General features: G+C 43.6%; 1 pseudogene; it reads left to right on the forward strand.

The window, feature by feature from the left end:
- The first annotated feature begins 2803 nt into the window (after nt 1–2803).
- On the forward strand, nt 2804–3551 carry LOC121451621 (annotated as a pseudogene).
- The last annotated feature ends 21864 nt before the right edge of the window (nt 3552–25415 follow it).

Consider the following 25415-nt stretch of genomic DNA (forward strand, 5'->3'; position numbering starts at 1 on the left):
CTTTGCCTAGGGCATTTTTATTTTTTCCTATATTTGCACTTTAGCCAGTAGATTTCCATAACTGAAGCTTTCAAAAATACAATGCCAAATGCAATACCAGATTCAGACGGTACCACGGTTTTCCTGGCTGCCCCCCCAACCAAGTTCTGCATAGGCTTTGTATCCTTGGGAAACTCTCAAGGCAAGATTCGCATGGGGCAACAGAAGGTGTCTGTAACACAAAGGGTTTGTGAGGAGCAGGCCTTCCGCATGGGGCATGAACATCAGGCAGCTGTCTCAGTTCTGGAGGACAGAGGGAGAGGACAGACCCCAGGACCCTGTGTGAACCTCTGAGACAGACACTGTCCCCTTGGTCTGCTCACGCACCCCAGAGCAGAGGCCCCTCCACATGTCTTCTCCATTCTTGGGGACAGCTATTTATAATGAGTACAGAATGCTGGCAACTGTATGGTTCAGCTTCATTCTCAGGGGTCAGATAGTGCTGTCCTCTCCCTTTCTGGGTGTCAGAGATGCCCAGGGAACAGCTGTTAGCATGGAGATCCCTGAGGAAGTGGGAATGGAGTTTAATATTTTGAATTTCCTCATCTGTTTTTATTTTATCCACAAACACCATGACTGTAGGTGTATTTTTCTGTCCCTCCTGCCAGCTCCCAAATCATGACACAGAGACTTGCTGATTATGAAAGCTTGGTGGTGTATACCTACAATCCCAGCATTCGGGAGGCAGAGGCCAGCCTGGTCTATAGAGTGAGTCCCAGGGCATGCAGAGCTACACAGAGAAACCCTGTCTCAAAAAAACAACCCCCCCCCAAGAAGAAGTTTAAAGTCTCTCAGTTGCTCTTATAAAATAAAAAATAAACACTCCAACAGGGAAGAGCATGGCATAGTCACAATCAAATGCTCAACTGTGTCAACAACATAATGTCCAATGTCTGAGATCCATTCACAGTTTTTTGGGATCCCTTAGAGGACTTGAGTCACTTCTCTGGCTCCATCTGCAGCAGAGTCAGCTAACCTAGGCTCTCACAGGCTCCACTCCACCCACACTGCTGGTCTTGGTAGTCACCCCATGGAACGGGCATCTATAAAAGGCCTTCTGCAAATGGGCCACACTTTCCCCAATAGTTTTCCTTGGGCCCTCTTCACGGAGCAAAGCCTCAACTTTTCTCCATGACCCCTTCAACCCTGAGCCTTCTACTGCTACCCAGGTTGCACCTTCACCGACAGCCTCTGTGGCCTCACAATGCCAAGCCTTGACCCGTTGCTCCTCTCCATGACCCATTCACGCCTTCAACACCAGTACTGCCCGGGTGACTTTGAAACCCCCAGCACCAGATACAACCTTAGCTTGCCTCTGGAGCAGAGCTGTGTGCCGACTCTAAGGAAACACTTCTCAGAAACCTTCACTTCAGTTATGCTGGTCTCGTCTTCATCCCTGGTCATTTCTCAGCTCCAGCTGACCAGCCATCAGTGCTGTCCCAGTGACACAAAGATCTCACTTTAAGGGTGCCTGCTGGTCTCTTGTTAATCACAGCTCACTCTTCAGCCCCAGCTGACCAGACACCACGGATTTTTCACACAAAAGGCCCAGGAGAGTCTTTAAACTTGCCCCTGAAACTAGCCAGGCCTCCATTGTATGTATCTTCTACACTCCTACTTCCATCTGAGGTCTCAACACTTGATGACTTTTCTAATCCAAAGTTCCTAAGTCCTTCTATAGTCACCCCCACCCCAATAACATGGTTGGATCTGTCACAGCAGTACCCCACTATCCTGATACCAAATTGTCTTAGGGTTTTCTACTGCTGTGATGGAGCACCATGACAAAAGCAAGTTGGGGAGGAAAGGGTTTATTTGGCTTACACTTCCACATGGTAGTCTATCATTGGAGGAAGTGAGGGCAGGAATCTGGAGACAGGAGCTGATGCAGAGGCCATGGAGGGGAGCTGTTTACTGGCTTGCTCCCAATGACTTGCTCAGGACCACCAGGTCAGGGAAGGCACTACCCATAGTGGGTGGAACTCTTGCACATCCATTGCTAAGTAAGAAAATCTACAGACCTGGTTATAGCCCAATCTTACATAGGCATTTTTTCAGAAGAGGCTCCCTCCTCTCCAGTGACTAGTTGTGTCAAGTTGACATAAAACCAGCTAGCACAGACCCCACATCTTGGTTCTCCCGGAGAAACCCTGTCTTGAAAATTCAAAAAAAAAAAAAAAAGATGAGCTTGGGAAGCAGGGACCCCATGAGGTCCTTTGTTTCACTACAGAGAGCCCATCCTGGGCTGGTCTTTGGGCAGAGCCATTCTTTGAGTAGGGCTCAAAGGGGACTTGGTTGGGCAAGCTCTCAGGCAAGGCACTGAGATTCCATTCATTCCTCCACTTGCTGTCAGTCAGCTAGCCAGGGCCATTTATTTACCCCTGGGATACTAAGGTCCCTGAAAACCCCAAGAGCCAGGGGCCCATTGCACCAGGCTCTAGAAGCCAGAGACCCATAGCTCTCAGGATAGAGGCTGATCCTGCGGGGCTTCCACCACCTTCGATCCCAACACTTAGCAACTCTCATAGTCCTGTACTCTCAGCAGCCATGAGCAGAACAGACAGCTGCAGGCAGCAGCAGATGATGGAACATTGTCGTGTGAGTGTCAGTCAGACCTTGGGGACAAGAACTGACAGTCTCTGGAAGTAATGTTACATCTATGGGGCATAGGGTGTCTGGGACCCTTGGTCCTTAATGTCTGTCAGCTGCCTAGAATTTTCTGGTGTAAGAGATAATGATCCTCTTTCGACCGTGCTTGCCGGCAGACTCGCCGCCATGGGCCGTGTGATCCGAGGGCAGAGGAAAGGCGCAGGATCTGTGTTCCGCGCGCACGTGAAACACCGTAAGGGCGCCGCGCGCCTGTGAGCTGTGGACTTCGCCGAGCGGCACGGTTACGTTAAGGGCATTGTAAAGGATATCATTCATGGCCTGGTCACGGTGCTCCCCTCGCCAAAGTGGTTTTTCGTGATCCCTACCTGTTTAAGAAGCAGACGGAGCTTTTCATCGCGGCAGAGGGAATCCACACTGGGCAGTTTGTGTACTGTGGCAAGAAGGCCCAGCTGAATATTGGCAATGTTTTGCCCGTGGGCACCATGCCTGAAGGTACTATCGAATGTTGTCTGGAGGAGAAGCCTGGGGACAGGGGCAAGCTGGCACAGTCCGGAGACCGAGAAAACGCGAGTGAAGCTGCCTTCAGGGTCCAAGAAGGTCATTTCCTCGGCCAACAGAGCTGTCATTGGTGTTGTGGCTGGTGGGGGCAGAATTGACAAGCCTATCTTGAAGGCTGGCCGTGTCTACCACAAGTACAAGGCCAAGAGGAACTGCTGCCCACGTGTACGTGGGGTGGCATGAATCCTGTAGAGCATCCCTTCGGAGGTGGTAACCATTAGCACATTGGCAAACCGTCCACTATCCGAAGAGATGCCCCTGCTGGACGCAAAGTGGGTCTCATTGCTGCCTGCTGGACTGGGTGACTACGTGGAACCAAAACTGTACAGGAGAAGGAGAACTAGAGCTCAGGAACTAATAAAGTATGTCTTTTGGCGAAAAAAAAAAAAAAGAAATAATGATCCTCACTTCAGAGTAAGAGTATTGGAGATGAAGAAAGCAAAAAAGGAAGTGGCTTTACTTCATGACTTTGCAAGGTCAGCCTAGAAAGGCAGGTGTAGCAGGCCACCAACCAACTCCCCAGTCATGACCTAGAGACATTAGTTAAGAATAATGCTCAGCCCTGGGGGCTGGAGAAATGGCTCAGTGGTTAAGAGCATTGCCTACTCTTCCAAAGATCCTGAGTTCAATTCCCAGCAACCACATGGTGGCTCACAACCATCTGTAATGAGGTCTTGTGCCCTCTTCTGACCTGCAGGCATACACGCAGACAGAATATTGTATACATAACAAATAATTTTTTTTTTAAAAAAAAGAATGCTCAGCCTTAGCTTGGGCTCATTTCTTACTAGCTCTTATAACTTAACCCGTTTCTCTTCACCTACGCTTTGCCTTGGGGCTTTCCCCCTCTCTTTCCTTCTGTACGTCCAACTTTCCTGCTTCTCATGTCTGGCCCACAGCTGCCTGCTGCCTGGCTTCTAGCCCTGGACGTGTCCCTCTCTGTCTCCCTTACATGGTGATATTTTATTTGTGCTGTAACAAATAAAGCTTGCCTGAAGATCAGAGTGTGGAGCTAGCCACACTAGTTAGTCATAGAGGAGGTGGCACACACCTTTAATCCTAGCACTCCAGAGACAGAGGCAGATGGATCTCTGTTAGTTCAAGGCCACTCTGGGTCACACAAAATTGATTCAGTCTATAAGAGAAACAGAGCCAAGCAGTGGTGGCTCATACCTTTAATCCTAGTATTTGGGAGTCACGTGCTTTTAATCTAACTAACACTAGGGAGGTGGAGACAGGAAGGGATATAACTGGGCAGAGAGAGGAATATAAGGTGGGAGGAGACAGGAGCTTGAGGCATTCAGTCTGAGGATTCAGCTTTTATCCCCAATATCTGACTCCAGGTTTTTATTATTAAGACCAATTAGAGGGGCTGGAGAGATGGCTCAGTGGTTAAGAGCACCGACTGCTCTTCCAGAGAACCCGGGCTCAATTCCCAGCACCCACATGGCAGCTCACAACTGTCTAAAGATCCAGTTGCAGGGGATCTGACACCTTCACACCAAAATAAAAAGTTAAATAAAGGGGCTGGAGAGATGGCTCAGTGGTTAAGAGCATTGCCTGCTCCTCCAAAGGTCCTGAGTTCAATTCCCAGCAACCACAAGGTGGCTCACAACCATCTGTAAAGAGGTCTGGCGCCCTCTTCTGACCTTCAGGCATACAGACAGAATATTGTACACATAATAAATAAATAAATATTAAAAAAGTTAAATAAATCTTAAAAAAAAAGACCAATTAGAATTTGAGCTACAACCTTATTCTCTTTTCTCATCTCTCACTCTCTCCTATTTGCTCTCTCTACCTGGAAGCCCCACCTATCCCTCTCCTGCCTAGCTATTGGCCATTCAGCTTTTTAACAGACCAATCAGGGGCCTTGGGCAGGCAAAGTGGAACAAATGCACCTCTTTACCTAATTAAATGCAGCACAAAGAAATGTAACACATCTTTACATAGTTAAAGAAATATTCTGCAACATAAATAAATATAACCCATCTTTGCCTAATTAAAATAATATTCCACAACAGGCAGGTATGCTGCCTGAGCACAGACCAACTTCAAACTAGACACATGCCCCTTCCTCCCTTTTTAGTAATCAAGAGAGCACAATCGTGCATGCTATGCAGGCCTTATCTCGTCCTTACATTGGTCTTTTCCTTAGCAAAGAGGGTGAAGCATGCAGAGTTTGTCTCTAGCTTTTGCAGAAAGTTTATTTTAAAGCTTATTAGATGCACTGTCCTATAGACAAGCTTGTCCATGAATAATCTTCTGATATAGAAATAAGGTAAAAGGATAGACTATTGAATCTAATTCAGTCCAAAACACAACTGTTAATCTCAAAATATTTTACATTGGTATGGATTTTAGCTCTTTGATATAAATTTAAGATTAATTTTTTTGTTTTTTTTTTGTTTTTTGGATTTTTTGAGATAGGGTTTCTCCGTAGTTTTTAGTTCCTGTCCTGGAACTAGCTCTTGTAGACCAGGCTGGCCTTGAACTCACAGAGATCTGCCTGCCTCTGCCTCCTGAGTGCTGGGATTAAAGGCGTGCGCCACCACTGCCCGGTTAAGGTTAATTTTGTTTTTTTGTTATTCTATCTATCTATCTATCTATCTATCCATCTATCTATATTTACACTTGCTTAAGATATTGTGTTTCTATAGCTCAATTAAAAATATAAGGTATAATTAAAAAATGCAATTTTACAAAAATACAGTTAGTCATCCATAATAGTCAAAGTTACAATAGTCATGTTAGGTTTTCTAGATATACAAAGATATATTTCAGATAGATAGGTATTCTTCAAAACATTCAAAGACACACAAAATATGGCATTTAAAATGTTTTAATAACTTAAACTTTTCATGATAGTGAGACATGTATACTCCTGGCAGCACCAGTGTACTCCAGAAAACATAATGGACATCAGAAAACTCTGTATGGAGTTTATTTTCTTTGTGGCAAAAGCTAGCCATGTAGGCAAAGAAACTGCCCTTGCTTCAATTGCTGACAGTTCCTGTCTAAACTGGACCAGTAGGACACAAGAAAGGCAACTTCTCAGCTTTGCCAAGACAAGGTAGGACAGTCCTTCAAATTTCCTTGCTTCACAGAAAAGTCTGTTAGATGTTCTTGACTTGTAGGCCAAAGACAGATGCCCCAATGTTACAGAGGTGCCAATTGTTTCTGTCATTTCTCACATTTTTGGAAGTCATGTGCCTGCACTTCCTGCTTACTCGGGTAATAATATTATTTCCTTCTCAGGTCTTTGATGGAGTTGAAGACAAGATAGGTATGATAAAAAGGCAAATTAGATATAAAACCTTAAACTCACCAAGATATATAATTATATTTATTAATTTTGTCAAATACAAATAGACTAACTACTGTAACTATAATTCTTACTTGATAACTGTTTTATTGTCTGCAATTTTACTATGTTAAAGTTGAAGCCTTCCTTTTTGATTAGACAGAAAGGGGGAAGTGCTATGGGATAATCCTTCTATATGCTGTGAATATATGTTGCTCTCATTGGTTGATAATAAAAGCTGTTTTGGCCTATAGCAAGGCAGAATATAGCTAGGTGAGAAAGCCAAACTGAATACAGGAAGAAAGAAGGGCAGAGTTGGGAGACTCCAGTCAGCTACTCAAGAAGCAAGATGCCAGCATACCAGTAAAAGCCATGGCAATGTGGCAATACATAGATGAATAGAAATGGGTTAATTTAAATATAAGAGCTAGTTTGTAGTAAGTCTGAACTTATTGTATATTTATAAAATAAGTTATAGGCCAAACATTGTGTAATTAATATTAAGCCTCTGAGTGATTATTTAGAAGCGGCTGCAGGATGGGGGAGGGACAGAGAAACCTTGGGTGTGTGTTGAGGAGGTAACTTGGCAGAGTTTGGGTGAGAGTAGTTAGACTAATGGGTATAGGGAGGGTCTAATGTTTTCTGTTTCTCTATGGTTGGCTGAAGCTGGCTCAAGGTGCCTTTGAAAACTAGCCAGCAGGCTTTACCTCTGACCCCATTGAGGACCAGAGCCTGTAGACTCTCATCTCTTTTTTTTGTGGGTTTTAGGTATCTGTGCATGTGTGTAATGTGTATGCATGTGTATATGCATGTTTGCATCTGTGGGGAAGATAAACTGTGGTGTGTATTTGTGCCTGAAATTAAGGTTGAGAATCTTCCTCCCTTCCTCCCTGCTTCACGTATTGAGGCACAAGCCTGTTGTTGAATCTGGTGCTCCCATCCTGGCTTGCCCTAGGGATTCCAATTCTGCTTCCCAAGTACTAGGATTACAAGTGGCCAACATCCTGGTTAGCTTCTATATGTTGTTGGGGATTCAAACTCAGTCCTCAAGTTTGCATAGCTAGAGATTTTTCAGTGCTGGGAGTGGTGACACAGACCTTTAAACCCAGCGCTAGGAGGTAGAGGCAGACAGAGCTCTGTGAGTTCTATTCCAACCAGTCTACATAGAGAGATGACTTCAAAACAACCATCTCCAAATAACAAACAGAACTTTTGTTTATTCAGTTAACTCCCTAGCTCCCTAGTGGTGTGTGTGTTTGTGTTTGTGTGTGTATTTGAAACAGGGTCTCACATAGTTCAGGCTGGCTTTAAATCCCAGCACTTGGGAAGCAGAGGCAGGTGGATCTCTGTGAGTTTGAGGCCGGCCAGACAGTGGTAGCGCACACCTTTAATCCCAGCACTTGGGAAGCAGAGGCAGGCGGATCTCTGTGAGTTCGAGGCCAGACTGGTCTACAAGAGCTAGTTCTAGGACAGGCTCCAAAAACACAGAGACCATCACTGGCAGGAACCGATCATTGCAGGTAAGAAATTTTTTCTTCTATAAATAAAATGTCTGAACACATTAGTATTCAGGAATTTAACAGTTTTTTTAATTGTACCATGTGGGAGATTTTACAAGAGGTGTCTAACACCCCACATCTATGGATCCTTCTGGGATTCGTAGTTTTCATTGCCACTAAATGGTTTGATAATAGAAATATGATAAAGTCTTTACGAGACGAATCCAGGATTCTTAAGGCAGAGATTGAACGCTTAAAAACAATTGAGAATCAGTTTGAAGTTCTCCAGGCTGATGTTAAGGAGAAACTCATTACTATGGAAGAGGGAACAGCTGATCTGAATTGTAAGCTTCAGTCCCTTTCTGTAGGAACTGAAACATAGTGGCTGATATTAAAGAGAAATTTATTACTATGGAAGAGGGAACAGCTGATTTGGACCATAGGATTCAGTCCCTTTCTGTAGGAAATGAAACATTAACTGAGAGAATCAAAACTGCTGAATGTGACAATCGGATTTTGTCTAAAGCTTATGACAGATTGGTGGAAAGATTGTCAATACAAGAAGGCACGGTTTATGCCATAAAAATTATGTCCAAAGATGAGATGTTATCTCTAACGGACAAACTTCATACTTTAGAATCCTCAATGAAGGCTTTGGAACATAATTCTGGACAGGAGATTCAGACATTGCAGAAGGCAATGGTGAATAGAATTGAAAAGATTGAGGAATTTCTAAATTCTGATGAAGAAGAGCAAAGGGTAGAAAGGCAAATTTTAACTACATCTATGGTTAAATCTCTCCGGGACAATTTCCACAAAGCTCTACCTACAGCTCTACCTGCCTTTCCAGTAATAACAACAGAGAAGGTGATTGGTTCCAAAAACCCTAGGGTCATCAAGGAGGATACATGGGAGCCTGTCCGTATAAATGATCTCAAGGAAATAAAACAGGCTGTCATGACTTTTGGGATGCAAGCCTCTTTTGTTAAAGAGATGCTAAGATCTTGGGCCACGACAAGCAGAGCAACCCCCTCAGACTGGCTCCAGCTGAGCTCTGCGGTACTCGAGAGTGGACCACAATTGAAATGGAAATGCTTATTCAGGCAAGAGGCTAGACTCTTAGAACAGCAGGAAAAAGCGAAGGGAATTGACATTTCCCTAGATCAAATTCTAGGTGAAGGGCTATTTTCCGACCCTCAGGAACAAGCTAATTTGGATGAAAACACACTCTCCATGTGTACTACAGCAGCCTTAAGGGCTTGGGACAGGGTACAAGACCCAGGACAGAGAATGGAATCATTTGTCAGAGTTAAACAGGGTCAGAGAGAACCCTTTAGTGACTTTTTACAAAGATTAACTAAGGCTGTATAAATAGGGATATCTGACCCAGAAGCAAGACGTATAATGATTGAGTCTTTGGCTTATGAAAATGCAAATGTGGAATGCAAAAGATTTTGGGGCCTTTAAAGCTCAGATCAGCGCCCTTGGAAGAATGGGTCTTGCATACACTCAATGTTGATACATTTGATTATGGCACTGAAGCATGGGTAGAAGAAGCAATTTCCAATGGTAAAAGGAGACACCAGAATACCAAATGTTTTAATTGTGGCAAAATGGGTCATATGAAAAGGAATTGTAGACAACGGATTTTCAGAAATAATAATAATAATAATAACAATAATAATAATAATAATGCATCTTTCAGAAATAATAATAATAATGCATCTTCTAGAAATAACAGAAATAGGAGGACTCAGCCTTCAGGTTTATGTAGAAGGTGTGGAAAAGGCAGACATTGGATGAATGAATGCAGGTCTACAAGAGATAGACAAGGCAACCTGATACAGTCGGGAAACGGGAGAGGGGGGGGCCTCACAGGCCCCCATGGCAAACATGGTTCAGTCATTTCCAGTTTCTGCAGAAAACGTGCCTCATCAGGACAATTAGGAAGCCCCATGCCTACTGTTACAAGCAATAATGATCAGAAAGATAAGTTACGTGTGTTTTGGCAAACTTCTATAAATGATCAAAGACCTAAACTGAGAGTGTGTGTAAATGGCATTTTTATTACTGGCCTGCTGGACACAGGTGCTGATGTAAGTATCATTACCCCAGAATCTTGGCATCCGTATTGGCCTCTTCAGAATGTAAATGTTCAGCTCCTGGGAATTGGAACCCTATCTCAAGTAAGGCAGAGCACGAGATGGGTTGAATGTATAGGGCCAGAGGGACAAATAGGAAAATTAAAGCCATATGTAGCCAATATCGCAATGAATTTATGGGGTCGTGACCTATTACAACAATGGAATACCGAAATTAACATTCCTGCTACTTCTAGAGCCTATATTTCTGAGAATAATATTAAAAGATATTACAAATGGAGAAAACCGGCCATTTGGGCTGTACAAGAACAAGCAATTGATGTCCCTTCAGAGATACCAACAGCCTTGCCTCTAAAATGGTTGACTGAGAAACCAATATGGACAAAGCAATGGCCTTTAGCTGAGGAAAAGTTACAGGCTTTAGAACAGCTGGTACAAGAACAATTAGATGCTGGACATATAGAAAAATCTACCAGCCCTTGGAATTCTCCTGTATTTGTGGTTAAGAAAAAATCAGGTAAATGGAGAATGGTGACAGATCTCAGGGCCATCAACAAGGTTATTCAACCTATGGGCCCTCTGCAATCTGGAATTCCTTTGCCCTCTTTATTACCAAAAGGATAGCCTCTCATAGTTATTGATTTAAAGGATTGTTTTTTCACTATACCTTTGCAAAAAGAAGATAGAGAAAAATTTGCCTTCACAATGCCTACTTATAACAATTCTCAACCTTCGAGGAGGTACCACTGGACCGTTCTCCCCCAGGGTATGTTAAATAGCCCATCCCTGTGCCAATATTTTGTGAACCAACCATTGCAAATAATACGATGAAATTTCCCAAATCTATAGTATACCATTACATGGACGACATTTTGTTATCCGATTCAAACATGGATACCTTGAACAGACTGAAGAAATAAAGATACTTTTACCTAAATGGGGATTGCAAATCGCTCCTGAAAAGATTCAGAAGGGAGATTCTGTTAATTATTTAGGTTATAAAATAGGTTTGCAAAAAATTAAGACACAAAAAGCACAAATTAGGAGAGATCGCCTACGGACTCTTAATGACTTTCAAAGACTGTTAGGAGACATTTCCAGTCTACGACCAGCTATTGGAATAACACCTGATCTAATAATTCATTTGAACGAAACCTTGGATGGTGATAAAGATTTAAACAGTCCCAGAGAATTAACAGCTGAAGCAGAAAAGGAACTGACAATGATTGAGGAAAAATTACAACAGGCACATGTGGACAGGATGAATCCAGAGCTCGATTGTATTCTCGTCATACTACCATCAAAAATTTCTCCTACAGGAATTTTAATGCAGAGAGATGATATTATTTTGGAATGGATCTTTTTACCACATAAACCAAGTAAGAAACTAAAAACTTATGTGGAGAAAGTCTCTGAGTTAATTATAAAAGGCAAGCTGAGACTTCGTCAACTATCAGGCATAGACCCAGCAGAAATTATAGTGCCTTTCACTGCTGATGAACTAAAGAAATTATGGGAAGATAATGAACCATGGCAAAGAGCTTGTGCTAATTTTTTTGGGAGACATTAATAACAACTATCCAAAAAGCAAGAGGCTTAACTTCATAAAGAGAACTTCTTGGATTCTTCCTCGAATTGTCCGTGATGCTCCAATAACTGGAGCCCGTACATTCTATACTGATGCCAATAAATCAGGGAAGGCAGGTTACAAATCAGAAGACTTGGGTAAGGTGGAACAAAGTCCGTATAATTCTGTCCAGAAGGCAGAATTATATGCCATTCTTATGGTGCTAAGGGATTTTAAAGAACCTATTAATATAGTCACTGATTCACAATATGCAGAAAGAGTTATTTTACATATTGAAACTGCTGAATTTATACCTGATGATACAGAACTAACCTCATTGTTTCTCCAGGTTCAAGATTTGATCAGGAACAGGCTTTGCCCTATGTACATAACACACATCCGATCCCATACGGGTCTGCCAGGTCCTCTAGCACAAGGTAATGCAGAAATTGATCAATTATTGATTGGCAGTGTGCTACAAGCCTCTGAATTTCATAAAAAACATCATGTTAATAGCAAAGGTTTGAAGAAAGAATTTTCAATTACATGGCAACAAGCTAAGGAGATTGTAAAGAAATGTCCTACTTGCTCTTTCTATAACCAAATGCCACTGCCTGCAGGGGCTAATCCAAAGGGCACCTAAAGGAATGAAATCTGGCAGATGGATGTGTTCCACTTTTCAGAATTTGGCAAATTAAAATATGTTCATCACACCATTGACACTTATTCAGGCTTTCAGTGGGCAACTGCTTTAAGTTCAGAAAAAAACTGATTCAGTAATCACTCATTTATTAGAAGTCATGGCTACCATGGGTATACCTACACAAATAAAGATGGATAATGGTCCTGCTTATGTCTCTAGGAAAATGAAACGGTTCTTTGATTATTACAATATCAAGCATGTTACAGGTATACCATACAACCCTACAGGTCAAGCAGTCATAGAAAGATCAAATCGAACTATAAAGGATATGTTGAACAAACAGAAAGGGGTGGAAAACACCCCCAGAAATAGGTTACATAATGCTTTGTTAACCTTGAATTTTCTCAATGCTCATGAGAAGGGAACAACGGCTGCAGAAAGACATTGGACAATGGAAAAGTCTACTGAACTAAATCAACCAGTTTATTTCAAGGATGTGCTGACCTCACAATGGAAGCCAGGAGATGTGCTACATTGGGGAAGGGGTTTTGCTCTTTTCTCCACAGGTGAGGAAAAATTGTGGATACTGTCAAAATTAATAAAGGTTCGGTTTGAAGAAGAGAAGCCACTTGGAAAAGATAAATAGCAATTCATTCACAAGGATGGTGAGCATACTGATGGTAAGAAATACAGATAGGTTGGGGGCAGGGTTCTTTTCTTATCTCCACAGGAAAATACTCATGTTCAAAGAAATTGAGGGACCCTGAATATTTAATTACTGATGGATGGACACATTTTGTAAGTATTAATTTTTATATACATGTCTTATTAAACATTTCTTTATAAATATATAGAGCTGGTTTTGAAGTTGGACTCTGGCTCAGTCCCTCTCCAATTCCAAGCCTGTTAGTAAGAGAAAAACCCAGAGTTTCTGGAGTTTCTGTCTCATGTCAAGAGCCATGATATGGGACAGAAAGAAATATGAGTTTAGAAAACATCTTTGCTTTTCTTCATATCTATCATACTTTTCATTGAATATATCTATCATGCTTTTCATTGAATATATATGTATGTCTATATATGTCTATATGATTAATGTTTAAGATTTTCACAATGAATAATGAGTTTTTCCTGAAGTGACATTTGAAGTTTCCAGGAAGAACAACAACTCTACCTGGTTGATATGACGTCATGATACTCATAGCTCTACTACAAGACCTGTTTTGGATACCAGCTGCACAAGATGATCCCAACTTGGTTAGCTGAAATGGTGCACATCTTGTACAACATTCTGGCCAGACCTCCACAAAATACTCAGAGACTATTTCAATTTTAAAAGACATTGATCTTGAAATTTAACCATCATTTTACTTTCACAGGATCCCCCAGAAAGAACGTCGCCCCCATGACAGCTGGAAGTAATTCTAGAGGACGACGTCCCCTCTCCCAGTAAAGTTTACCCCTGGGTTAGGGACATCATTTAGGGTTTGGGAGGTTGGGGGAGGAATTTTATAAGCTCAGGGATCATTTTGAAAAAAAAAAGAGGGAATGATGGGATAATAGATTTATAATTGTGAGTTACTGCTTTTAGACAAATATATTGGTATAGATTCTTGTATATTGATACAAAGTTAAATTATATTGACTATTGTATGCATGCATGTTTCTATGTTTGTTTAAAACATTTTTATGTATTGACATATATTGTATTGATATATATATATATTGTATATATTTACCATATTGCAGTGTACATTTCTACCTCTGATTAAGATACTTATATAATGTTTGTGTATTGATATATATTTGCCATATTGCAATGTATATTTGTACAGTGTTTATATTTGGAGGTCATTATCCTCATTTGTTACACAGTTGTTTATTGTCTTAGTCTTTAAGTTAGATAGATATTGAGAATTATATAGATAAATAGTCATCTAAGTTTGTCATTTATAATTAGACTAATCAGGTTCTCTAGATATATAGAGATTATACTCAGTATAGATAGATAATCTTCGACCTCTTCAAAGAGCTGTAGAAAATGGCCTTTAATCTAACTCAGAGTTTCATGATAGTGAGACACAATTGCTCCTGGCAACATCGCTCTATTCCCGAGAGAATGTTGAGCACCAAAGACACTCCACCTGGAGCCTTTCTTTTTGGCAGAACTGGCCTTGGGGCAAAGAAATGCCCATACCTCAACCACTGACAGAGATACAGAGCGTGCATCAATGGATAAAACAGGACTGTCATATCCTGTCAAGATAGGGTAAGATAGTTTTGAAAAGTTCCTTGCCTTTAATAATAGTATGTCAGTTATGTTAGGCCTTAGCCAAAATTGGTTGACTCAACATTGCAAACGAGACTTTGGGTGATTGCCCAGGTAGTCAGTTGTCTCTGTCAATTGTTGCACATTTTGGATATATCTCGTTTGTTGAGTAGTGTTTATTCCCTTCTCAGATCTTTGATGGAGTTGAAGATTATATAATTGTAGTTACTCTCTACATTATTTGGACTCCTTGAGATAGAATGTTTAGCAAAGCTTTTGTTCTCAATATTGTTTGTTATATTTATTATTTGTTGTTATTGTATATAGTTGTATTTGGTTTAGTTCTGTCTTATTTAGACAAAAAGGGGAGATGTAGGGATAAGTCCTGCCCCTTAGGGGGCGTGTTCGCCTCGGGCTAATGTTGGCCTATAAATTTGGCAAGTGTGCTCCCAGCCATCCCTTTCTGATTTCCTGGTCTCCGTGGGAACGGTGGTTCTGTAAGTCTATTTCGCCATTAAAGCTATATATATTTTTACAATCTGTCTGCATTCGTTTACGCCGTTACAGCCCAGGGTCCTATGGCTGCTACATAGTCTGCACGCAGGTGCAAACGTCCCTTTAAGAGACAAGCTCCATCAACTCCCCCCTTCTCTCTCTCTTTCTGCTGTCTCTTGAAGAGGCATGCCACTGTCTCTTTGTCTCTGTCTCTGTCTGTCTCTCTCTCTCTCCCTTTTCTTTTTTTTTTTTTTTTTTAAATATTTATTTATTTATTTATTATGTATACAATTTTCTGTCTGTGTGTATGCCTGAAGGCCAGAAGAGGGCGCCAGACCTCTTTACAGATGGTTGTGAGCCACCATGTGGTTGCTGGGAATCGAACTCAGGTCCTTTGGAAGAGCAGGCAATGCTCTTAACCACTGAGCCATCTCTCCAGCCCCTCTCTCCCTTTTCTTCCCTTTCCAATAAATTTCCTTCCCATGGAAACTCTGTCTGATGGCATGTTTGACCCCCATCATGGGATCCCTGGTCCTTCTGGGTCCTTGTGGTTCATTTTTTCCATCTTTGAATTTTTGTTTCGACCTTTAAATGTTATGAGAGCTTTGCCTGAATGTATGTGCATTGTGAGCATGTCTGATGCCTGCAAAGGTCAGGAAGCACTGGACACCCTGGAACTGGAGTAGTGGATGGCGGTGAGCTGGACCCAGCCAGTTCTTTTAATTACTGAGCCATCTTTACACCCACTCACCCCCTACCTGTGCTTCTTTTAAAGATCTGTTAACATTCCTGAATCTGCCTCTTTGTGGCCAGAAGCCCCAGCCCTTTCTGAACTTCTCCTGAGTCTTCTCCTGAGGTGAGCAGTGACTTTGGGATCTTCCCTTCCTCAGAAGCCTGACTTACTCTGTCAATTGGGATCCTTCCCAGCCCGAGTTTGTCTATTGTGTGCTCACTGAACTGCCATGGTTCACCTGGCTCGACCACTGGGCATGAGCCCAAGCCTATCATGGGAAGTCTCGCAGCAGTGCTCCCAGAGTTCCTGTGGCCAGCTGGCATGGTGGCACATGTCTTTAAACCAGCACTTGGGAGGCAGAAGTTAACAGTCCTGTGAGTTCCAGGACAGAAAGAGCTCTACAATGAGACCTGATCTCAAACCAAACCCCACGGTGCCTGTGACAGCATCAGCCCAGGTCTGTCTTGCTGTTGTGTAGCCACTTACAACCAGCCCTGAGCTTCTGTTCTTCCTGGATTCTGCAGTCCTGATGGCAAGGACTCTACTGGGTTTACCAATGGTTTTGGTGTGAGGGACCTGGTGTGGGTTTGCAGGAGGAAGGCCACAAAGAGGGAACATCCCTTCACTTTTACAAACCTCTGGAAATTACCTCTCCTATCCAAACATCATCACAGTCATGAGATTCAATTTTGATTGTTATCTCAGATCCATTCTTTCAAAGTTTCAATGGTGCTGATTGCAGAGAGACATTTGATTCTGGGGGCTGCTAAGCTAAACCAACATACATATTTTAAAGATATCTTGACTTCAAAATTTGAGTCTATAAATATGTTGCTTTGGAAAAGAGGTTCTGCTTTTGTTTCCACAAAAGATGAGAGCCTGTGGATTCCTTCCAGACTAATTTGGTTTGATGGAACAAGATCCCCCCATGAAAGATTACTGAAAACCCCTAAAATTACTTCACCCAACAAAAAGCAGGAAGCAGATTGGAGACAACAATGCCCAAATTCCCTAAATATTGTTTATATGTAATGTAGAATTAAGAAATACAGGTTATGGGCTGGAGAGATGGCTCAGCCATTAAAGGCTAGGCTCACAACCAAAAATATAGGAGTTCAGTTTCCAGCACCTACAGTTGTTTCTCCAGCCACCAAAAAGAAACCAACAAACAAAAACCCCCAAACAAACAAAACAACAACAGCAAAAAAGAAATACAGGTTAAGAAATAGTCACCTATAATAGTCAAGCTTGTAGTCTTGTTAGTTAGGTTTTCTAGAAGTACAAAGATAAATTACAGCCGGGCAGTGGTGATGCATGCCTTTAATCCCAGCACTCGGGAGGCAGAGGCAGGCGGATCTCTGTGAGTTTGAGACCAGCCTGGTCTACAAGAGCTATTTTCAGGACAGGCTCCAAAACCACAGAAAAACCCTGTCTCGAAAAAAAAAAAAAACCAAAAAAACCCAAACAAACAAACAAACAAACAAACAAAAAGATAAATTTCAGATGGATAGGTATTCTTTAAATCTTTCAAAGACCAGCAGAATATGACATTTAAAATGTTTTAAAAACTTAGGACTTTTCATGACATGAGATACATCTGCTCCTGGCAGCACCAATTACTTAATGAGGATGATGGGCATCAAAGAGGCTCCTTATGGAGCTGGTAGCCATTTGGGCAAGAAACTGCTCTTGCCTGGACTGCTTGACTGGACATGCAGAACCCACAGAGAAATGACTGCTGAACTTGCTTAAAGGTGAGATGGTCCTTCAAAGTTCCTGCATCATGAAAGAGTTGCCAGACATTCTGCAGGACACAAAAGAAATCAAGTGATAAACTTTGTCAGTACAAGGCACAAGAGATCTTCAAGTTTCCTGCTTCAAGGAAAAGTCTGTCAAATACCATGGGCCTGTAGGCTGAAGATGGATGCCGGAATGTTACAGAAGAACTTTGTGTGACTGTCCAGGTAGCCAGATGTCTCTGTCAATTCTAGAGTTTTGGAAGTTGCTTACAATGCACTTCTTGTTAACTTAGGTAATGTTACATCCTTCTGGGGTCTTTGATGGAGTTGAAGAATAGATAGTTATAGTTTTCCTTAGTTATGATAAAGTAGATATATTTATCATAACTGTAATTCTTGTTGATACCTGTTTTGTTATAAGTAATTTTACTATGTTAAAGTTAATACCTTCCTTTTTATTTAGACAGAAAAGGGGAGATGATGTTAGAAGTCCTGTATATGTCTTGCTTTTATTGGTTAATAAATAAAGAAGCTGTTTGGACCTATGGCAGGGCAGAATAGAGCACGGCAGGAAAACTGAACTGAATGCTGGGAGAAAGTAGGTGGAGTCAGAGATTCATGTAGCTGCCAAAGGAGAAAGATGCCTACAGGAGCCTGCTGGAACCTTGCTGGTAGGCCACAACTTCATGGTGATGCACAGATTAATAGAGACGGATTAATTTAAGATATAAGAGCTAGCTAGCAATATGCCTAAGTAATTGGCCAAGCAGTGTTTAATTAATATGGTTTCTCTGTGGTTATTTCAGGTCTGAACAGGAATGAACAGCCTCTGCCTGTGTCTGTGTCTGTATGTGGGTGGCTGTGCATGGGTGCTGAAGTCAGCATCAGTGTCACACCCAGGGCCTCTCGCCACTTTATTTCTTTGATGTATGGCTTCTCACTGGCTTGGACTCACTGATAGGTCATGCTGGTCAGTCAGTGAACTCCAGGGGTCCTCTTGCCTCTGCCTTCCCCAGAAGGGTTACAGAGGTGCATAAGCACACCTTTTCTTCCTTCTGGTTGGTTCTAGGAATGGAACTCACTTCCTCATGTGCAAGGCATTTGCTTCACCAAGTGAGCCATGGCCACAGCTGCTTGTTTTTTAAGATGGGGGTCTCAGGTAGCCCCGGCTGGCCTCAAACTTGTTATGTAGATGAGGATGACCTTGAGTTTCTGCTCCTGCCTGTACATCCCAAGTGCTGGGATTATAGGCGTGCACCAGAAAAGCTGGTTTTATGCAGTACTGGGGGTTGAATGAAGGACTTTGTGTGTTCCTCTCTTATTTAGATCTCTTGAATTTATTTAGTGTAATACCAACCACTGTAAAATTAACATGTTGGTGGTATTTGGTGCCCTCAACTCTATCTAGACCCATGGAGAGCCCTGTGCCCTCAGTCCCAGTATTATCCAGCCCTGGCAAGTCTTTCTATCCCTGTGGATGGACTTTCCCTTCATGTCATGACTTCCCACATCTGACTCTTCTGGCCTTATGCAGCCAGGGTCAGCCATGACACTGTGGGTGAGGACTCCACTCCTCTTCATGATAGAGTATTATTCCGTTCAGTGCTGAAGAACTAAAGTCAGGTCTTGGGCCTGTAAGCCATCTCTTCAGCTCCACCTGATACTGTGTGTGTGTGTGTGTGTGTGTGTGTGTGTGTGTGAGAGAGAGAGAGAGAGAGAGAGAGAGAGAGAGAGAGAAGGGTGGAGATCAGAGGACAACCTTTCACTTCCTGACAGTGTCTCTTGCTCACTGCTGTCTACACAGGCTAGCTGGCCACTGAGCTTCTGAGCTTCTGCTGCCTGCACCTGCACCCCGCCACAGGAGAGCTGGGATTACAGATGTGTGCTACCGTGTCGGGCTTTACATGGGCTCTGCAAACTCTAGAAATGACAGAGACATCTCGCTGCCTGGACAGTCACCCAAAGTTCCTCTGTACCGTTGGGGCATCCATCTTCAGCCTTCAGGCCCATGGTATCCAGCAGACATTTCCATAAAGCAGGAAAATTCAAAGTCAGTTTAGTCACTATCTGTTGTGTCCTGTAGAATGTCTCGCAGACTCTTTCATGAATCAGGAACCCCAAAAGATCATCTCACCTTAGGCAAGTTCAGTAGTCCTCTCTCTGCGGGTTCTCTGTGTCCAGTTTATGCAATAGTCCAGGCAAGAGCAGTTTCTTGCCCAAATGGCTATCAAACTCCATAAGGTGCCTCTTCGATGCCCATCATCCTCTTGAAGTACATTGGTGCTGCCAGGAGCAGAGTGTCTCATTGTCATGAAAAGTCCTCAGTTATTAAAACATTAAATGTCCTATTCTGTAATCTTTGAAAGACATGAAGAATGTCTATCTAAAATATATCTCTATATATCTAGAAAATCTAACTAACACGACTACAAGCTTTACTATTATCGATGATTATCCATTAACAACCTATATTTCTTAATTATACAGTACATATTTAAATGAACTACACAATCACAATACCTTAATCAAAATCAGAAACACTTATACATATAACAAAATTGACCTTTAATCTCTATCAATAAAGCAAAATCTATACTAATGCAAATTATTCATATCTATATCATATCCCCCTTTAAATGTAAAAGAACATTTATAAACATTTTTTGGGAATATGGGCGCAGTTATTTCTCTCCAAACTGCTTCCTGCTGAATGGGGGCGTCGTTAATTAGGTCTTTCATGGTATAACCTGTGTGCTAGTTTCATCTCAGTTGGCAGTTGAGCGAAGCAATTTTCTGAAGGTGTTCACACCAACCCTTCAGGAGGGTGTGGTCCATCATACCAAATCGGAATAGAAGAAATGAACAGGGTCTCATCCTCTGTGAAAACAAAATAAGAAACTCCTTTCCAAAGCATCATGTCCTTAGATCCAAATTTCAAAGTCAAGGCATCAAAATATCTATGTTGGATCAGTTCAGCAGCATTTATAAATAAATATCTTTTAGCATCTGTTGCTCCTTCCTCAGCATTTAAATAATTTAAAGAGAGCAGAATAGCATACAGTATCAAAATTCTCTGTGTGTTTTCCATCTTTGTGCAGCTTTGTTTTAACCTCTATTTTGTTTATTTTTACTTTTAACTCTTTGCTTTTTGAGACAGGTTCTCTGTATCTTTGACCTGAAGTAACTGTAGACCAGGCTGTCTTTGAACTCTCAGAGATCCACCTGTCTCTGCCTCCCAGGCATTCGGGATTAAAGGTGTACACTACTACACCTTGAACTCACAGAGATCTGTTTGTCTCTGCCTTCTAGGCACTGGGATTAAAGGCGTGCGCTACCACACCTTGAAGTCACAGAGGTCAATCTCCCTCTGCCTTCCAAGTGTTGGGATTAAAGGTGTGTACTACCACACACAACAACTCTCTTCCTTTTTTTTTGTTTTTTACTTTAAGAACTTCAACTTTTAGTCTGCATATATTTTTAACACACTGTAAACCATTTAAAAATTTTCTTTGTCTTTGAATCTCTCTTTACTGTATATCTCTCTTTTTCTGACCACATGAGTCTTTAATTTACCAAGCAATATCAGTAGGATTAAAGGCGTGGCTTTGCCGGCTGGATCCAGCCCATTCCTTAGCTTTCCAGCCTCATGGCTGAGGTACTGGCTGTAGCCATGTTTACTGCCACAACTCTATGGCATTTCAAGGTCCCTGCCAACAAGCGAGCTTCAGCAGCCTGTGCTTGCAAACCGCACGAACCGCCTGCGTAAAAGAGTCAGAGTTTGCCCTGGCAGGACAGCCCAGAAAGCTGGCATTTTTAAACGGCGCAGCTTTTTTCCTGCTACGGCTGAAAACCGAAAAGCATGCGTTCAGCTTTTCGTCAACACTGTTTAAGTGTTTCGTGGCAGGACCTCTTAATGAGCTGCAGGCTTTGCAGCTAAAGCTGAGTCAGGAAGCCTCTCTTAGATGGGAGCGCTTGCTTGCCTCTAACAAGCAGAGCAGACCCGAGAACACAGCGAGTCTAGTTTGCCATCAAACAAATCGTAGCACTTTACTCCAAATGCTCTATTCAAAAGCTCTGTCTCCCGCAGGAGCCAGACAGAGATCGCAATGGCGGCGCAGCCCCAGGAAATCGCGCTTTAAAATGGCACAGCGTTTTTTCTGCTACTGTTGCCGAATCAGGAAATCTCTCTACAGCACACCACCAACAAACAGCAAAAATCTGTGTTAAACTCTCTCTCCCTTATTTTTAAGCCTTCTCAGGTTTTTTAAGTGGGTTTAGTCCATCACGTCGAGCGCCATTTGTAGTAATAGGGGCGGCAGGGCTGCGTCCCCAGCACCCCGGCTGCCTGGCTAGCTTATGCCCGAAATAATTACACACAAACTGTATTCATTTAATCACTGCTTGGCCCATTTCTATCTAGCCTCTTCTAGGTTAATTCTCACATATTAATTTAGCCCATTTCTAATCATCTGTGTAACGCCCCTAGGTGCGCTTACCGGGAAGATTCTAGCCTATGTCCATCCTGGGTGGGAGCTTCATCGCGTGCGTCTGCCCAGGAGCTGGGAGCATGGCGTCTCTCTGAGGCGTCCGCTCCCAAGAGGAGAGCTGTGGAGTCTGAGCTCACTTCCTCTTCCTCCCAGCGTTCTGTTCTGTTTACTCCTCCCACCTATCTTCTAACCAATGAGGGCCAAACAGTTTCTTTTTATTTAACCAATGACCTTCCTCCATCACACAGGGACATTGAACTATAGTGTAAGCAGGGTAAATGGGCTGTTGATGTATATGCTGAACCTCAGCACAGCCGTTAGTGTGGAATCCCTTCCCCAGCTGAAATAACAGCAATAGAGGGGTAGGTTCAGACCCAGGCCTGGCTCTACCCTCGCTCTCATCTTTCTCCCACCCCCCTTTTTTGCATGAAGCATAAAAAACCCAAAGACAGATATTGGGGTTCAACCTGAAGATCAGAAAAGCAAAGCAGCCAACCACTAGAGAGACCTTTTACTTCTACCCAATCTTCAGACTGAAGGGGTGAGAGCCTGTTTCCATGAATCCTCAGACTCCACACTCCGGTGAGCTCCTGTCTCTTCCCCTTTATATTCCACTCTCTGCCCAGCCATATCGCTCCTGTCCCCACCTCCCTAGTGCTGGGATTAAAGGCATGTGAGCCCAACTGCTGGGATTGCCTTTATGTGAGCTCTGTTTCTCTTTTAGACATATTTAATCTTGTGTAGTACAGGATGGCCTTCAACTCACAGAGATCCATATACCTGTCTCCCAAGTGCTGGGACTAAAGGTGTGCACCACCACTGCCTGGCCTGTATGGCTGACTAGTATGGCTGCTTTGTCCTCTGATCTTCAGGCAAACTTTACTGAAACACAAATAATAAAGCAACATACCCTTTCTCTCTATCTCATGCTCACTCTTGCTCTGTATTTGTCTCTGCCTCTATCTCTGATTCATTCTTCACCCCAGCTGGATCATGGAACTGCGTGGGAATACCCCACAGCTGGAAATCCAGCAAGAGCAGACTCTGCACCAACTATGCTGCCGACAGCCAGCCCCCTACCCGCCGTCCCCCCCCCACTGAGCTGGGCCCTAAGGACCAAGTCTTCTCCTGGTCCTGGGTTCTCGAACCCGGGGCCTAGAGCTGCCCCAGGTGAAAGCTAGGAACTTAGGATGGTTCATCTAGGAGGCAGGGAACTGATTGGGCGTCCTGAATATCCCCCTAGAGCTGTCTGTACTGGGCGAGTGACCTGAAAGAGGACCTGGTTTGGGGAGAACATTGTGTGTGGGGTGGGGGGATAGGGAGATACAACACACTGAATCGCACAGCTGCAAGGAGGCCTAGAGCACCAAGCTCCCAAAGCCATGCTTAGACCACCAGGCAGCTTGGGTTGGGGACCCAGTGAGTGACTCACCCACCCCCAGCTTCCATTTCTGGGAGGGATGCTATACCCAGAGAGAAGACCCTGGCCTGCCTGGAGCCAGTTCCCTGTCTTCATTGCAGATCTCCCAGAGAACCTGAGAGTGACTGCTTCCCAAGCAAACAGGACAGGTAGAAAGGATGGACAGAGGAGGCTGGACATCTGGGTGGTGATGGGAGGCGTCCCAGTTGATGGGCCTCAAGGTGACTCTGCCTCCTGTCCTCCCCAGTATTGGAAATCCTCAGGAACCCTCCAGTCCTGGAGGGCCAAAGCCTGTGTCTAGTCTGTGTCACCCATAGCAACCCCCCAGCCAATCTGAGCTGGACCGGGGTGGCACAGACTCTGATCCTGGCCCAGTCTTCAGAGCCTGGGAAGCTGGAGCTGCCTCTGGTCCAGAAGGAACATGAAGGAGAATTCATCTGTGCTGCACAGAACCCACTGGGTGCTCAGCACATCTCTCTGAGCCTCTCTGTGCACTGTGAGTGGGGAAAGGGACACCCGGGACCTGTGATCAGGGGCCCCCTGCTGACCCCTCTCTTCCTTCTCTACAGCCCCCCACCCCCAGATGCACAGACCATCCTGCTCCTGGGAAGCTGAGGGTCTCCACTGCAGCTGCTCCTCCAGAGCCTACACCCCCCCCCCCCCGCTTGCTGCGCTGGCGACTGGGGGAGGGGCTGCTGGAGGGAAACAGCAGCAATGTCTCCTTCCAGGTGTATTCTTGGCTGTCCTGGAACTTGCTCTTTATGTCAGGCTGGCCTAGAACTCAGATCTGCCGGCCTCTGCCTCCCACGTAAGGAGCCTCTTAACACTGCTTTCATTTCTTCTCATCTTGGAAAGTATAAATAAGTAAGACAGGCTTTCCTCCAGGGCTTATTTAGAAACCCAGTAATTTTTGGTGCCTTTTTTGTTACCATCTGAATGGGATGTGTGTGCCGAGCGCTTATATGTTGGTAGCTTGGTTTCCTGGGTGGTGGCACTGGGTGTGGACTTTTAAAGGGTGAAGCCCAGTGCTTGGAAAGTGGGTGACTGCTAATGACACCCTCAGAAGACATTAGTGCTGGTCCACAGGAATGAATTAGCAGTCCAGACTCAGCTTTTTTTCTTTTTCTTTTTTTTTTAAGATTTATTTACTTACTGTGTATACATTGTTCTGCCTGAACACCAGGAGAGGGCACCAGATCTCATTACAGATGGTTGTGAGCCACTATGTGGTTGCTGGGAATTGAACTCAGGACCTCTGGAAGAGCAGCCAATACTCTTAACCTCTGAGCCACCTCTCCAGCCCTCAGCTTTTTTCTTCAAATGAGCAAGATTTGAGCCAGTGGATCGGAGTGACCCCAAGTGAGAGGCAGGACCAGAGGTCCGGGGCTGCATGTTGAGGTGGGTCACCGATGGCACAGAAAAGAAGCGGTAGAGACAGGCTGGGGTAACCCAGAGATTTCAGACAGAGGAACGGACAAACAGCACCCCAGTACGGGGTCCCAGGTAACATGTCTTCAATACCTAGGAAGAAGGGAAGTGGGCTGGCGGTGCAGCCTGCACAGCCAGGGGCTTCCCTGCTAGAGGAGTCTACTGGCTTCATAGTCTCCCAGTCACAGTGAGTGTGAACTTGAGATGCAGTGTTGACCACCACAGGGGCAGACTGCCATACTGAGAGAAGGCTCCAGAAGTCTGAGCTTCCCACTCTGCCACAACATGCTCCTGTTTCTTCCTACTTCAAATGTTTTCAGTTTCCTTAGCCATTGGGCGGGAAGGAATCTGACAGACACCTTCTCAGAGGAGTAGACACTACATTAAAAAATACATGCTTCTGTGCTGGGTGGTGGCTGCAGTGGTGGCAGTGGCGCACGCCTTCAATCCTAGCACTCAGACAGCAGAGGCAGGCATATTTCTGAGTTCAAGGCCAGCCTGGTCTACACAGTTTTAAGACAG

This window comes from Microtus oregoni, unplaced genomic scaffold (assembly GCF_018167655.1).
Source record: "Microtus oregoni isolate MIOR12 unplaced genomic scaffold, Mior012 000000F_ref0000247, whole genome shotgun sequence".
Classification (NCBI taxonomy): domain Eukaryota; kingdom Metazoa; phylum Chordata; class Mammalia; order Rodentia; family Cricetidae; genus Microtus; species Microtus oregoni.